This window comes from Octopus bimaculoides, chromosome 28 (genome assembly GCF_001194135.2).
Source record: "Octopus bimaculoides isolate UCB-OBI-ISO-001 chromosome 28, ASM119413v2, whole genome shotgun sequence".
NCBI classification, from domain to species: domain Eukaryota; kingdom Metazoa; phylum Mollusca; class Cephalopoda; order Octopoda; family Octopodidae; genus Octopus; species Octopus bimaculoides.
The window spans coordinates 17989177-17991644 of NC_069008.1; the positions used below are offsets into that span (position 1 = coordinate 17989177).

Consider the following 2468-nt stretch of genomic DNA (forward strand, 5'->3'; position numbering starts at 1 on the left):
TATATATATATATATATATATATGCCAATGTGTTTATGTCCTCGTAACTTAGTGGTTCAGGAAAAGACACTGATAGACTAAGTACAAGGCTTACAAAGAATAGGTTCTCGGGTTGATGTCTTCGACTATCATCCTTTAAGGCGGTGCTCCAGCGGGGCTGCAGTCAAATGACCGAAACAAGTAAAAGAATAAAAGAAAAAAAAAGACATATTGCACACACACAATCACCGACGCTTTTTTTATATGCCAAGGGAAACAACTTCTCATATGTACAAGGGAGGCAACTCAATATGATCAACGTTTTCTAAAAAAGAGCTGACAACTAGTCATGTTTTTTAGTTCGTAATTCGCTTTTCTTAACTGTTTTAGTCTTTTAATGCTGTTGGGTAACTAGGGGAATGAGCGGGGGTGGGGGTGGACAGTCTGGTCTTGGTGACGCTTATACGTGGGTGTCAATTTGGGGTCTGCTATATAAGCCTGTATAGAGATTGCTGAGGTGGGTTTTTCCGTGTGGCACCCATTCTGGCCTCCGAATCGGTCTAATGTTGTCACGATCATTGAACCAAACGGGTCAGCTAGAATGCAGAGAGTCTGTGAACTTGAATTCTCTTCCTTGAAGCATGAAAACTCCTTCTACGAATACCAGTCAATAATAATGCCATCTCCATATCCAGTAGAGATGTTTCTAGAGACTTTTGACAGCTTTGGAATTTTCATTAAAGCAAAGAGAAGCAGGCATTGTAAATTCTTGTTTTTTTCTTTCCTACTTGGCACACCATTGTCATATTTCTGAAAAGAGATAAAATTTATTGTAAAAATTATTTGCCAATATAATGTGGCAGTCCTGATTAGGACGATTGTTACTGTTATTTAGCCCCAGGACACATCGTCTCCAGCTGGCTATATGACACACTATTTGTGTCCTTGGACGTTGTTTCCTGGGGCTAAATGACTCTGTTCTATCCAGCCCCACTATGAGCACAACATCATTTGCCCAATGTGGAGAATATGTGACCAGCATTGCCCAAATCCCACATCAAATTCAGAATTTATCCAAGGCTGGGGTCACATGCCTTACACTCCCTACACAATCCAGGATCACAGCACATCAATACACTGCAACACGATTTCTTTCCCTCAACAGACCCTTCTCCATTGAGCATTATCGCAAAACAAATCAAAGAAGAAAAAGATACTATCACCTTCAAATGGAATTTCTTCAATGGGTTTACCAGAGAAGCCACCTCTGCCTTGATACATCTCAGTCAATAACAACTCCCTTCTTGAATGGGTCATGATATCACAAAACTTAACTTTAAAACGACTTAGCAGATTCTATCAAGTGTTGCCATTAAATCAGACATGGTTCTGGGCCAATGTTTGACTGCTGATACATATCCGAGTTTATATTATATTACACGATTAATATGTTACATCATGTTGCATTTTATTCTGTTTTCCAGGAACAACACGAGAGCAAGTCTGGCAAAATGCCAAAGCAAGTGTCCAGTAAAGTAGCCAGCAAGGGCCGGTCACAATACCCGAGAGTTTGGCAAGGCCAGGTGAAGCTGACCAAACTCAAGACAGTTGTTGCTTTCTCAAAGAAAAGACCAAAAACAAAAAAAGGCACCAAGAAGTTAGAAGATTAGATTAATTTAGATTAATTTGAAGAAGACACAATATATATAATATTTAAAACAATTTGATCCGGTTACATGCGACTAAATGTTTAGCTGGTCTCTACAGAAGCTCATCTCTTTCAGGCTTTGGATTACCTCATGGAACTGAATCAAACTATTCTGAATAGTACATAATAGAACTCCTACAAAATATGTTGAGTGCCTTTTTTCTTTCGTTTGTCCACCTGTTAGCGATTTCTTTTTCTTCTTGGGACTTTTCCCCCTCTCCTTTCCAACAAAGAGCTCAGCTCAAAACGTAAAACTCTCCCTTTTCACCAAGCCTCATGATAATACATTTCTTGTCCATGTCCTCTTGTTTTCCATTAGTTTAAATCATTTATTTTAATTGATTATATATATATATATATACACATACATTCTTCAAATCTAAAGAATCTATCAGAGTAGATGAAAGTGCTAAAATATGATTTATAAAACCATGTGACATATTAATAAAAGTCTGTAAATGTACAACCATCCAGATCTCTGAGTGCCTTATTATTTTTTCTAATATATAATACCTGTACATCACCTCCAAACCTTTTAATATACATGATGGACTCTCCGATCGTTAGATGATGTATGAGGGTTCGACAATTTCTTACTGAACAACCACATATAAATAAATATATATATATAAATAAATAAATAAATATATATAAATAAATATATATAAATAAATATATATAAATAAATATATATATATATATATATAAATAAATATATATAAATAAATATATATATAAATATATATATATATATACATATATAAATATATATATATATATA

General features: G+C 35.3%; 1 long non-coding RNA gene across 3 annotated transcripts in view; it reads left to right on the forward strand.

The window, feature by feature from the left end:
- LOC106872273 (uncharacterized) overlaps positions 1-2156 on the forward strand; it is a 29356-nt gene extending 27200 nt beyond the window's left edge. For all 3 annotated transcript variants that reach the window (XR_008266942.1, XR_008266941.1, XR_001409748.2), the window contains one exon: positions 1464-2156. This is a non-coding gene — a long non-coding RNA (uncharacterized LOC106872273). The remainder of the gene's footprint in view (positions 1-1463) is intronic.
- The last annotated feature ends 312 nt before the right edge of the window (positions 2157-2468 follow it).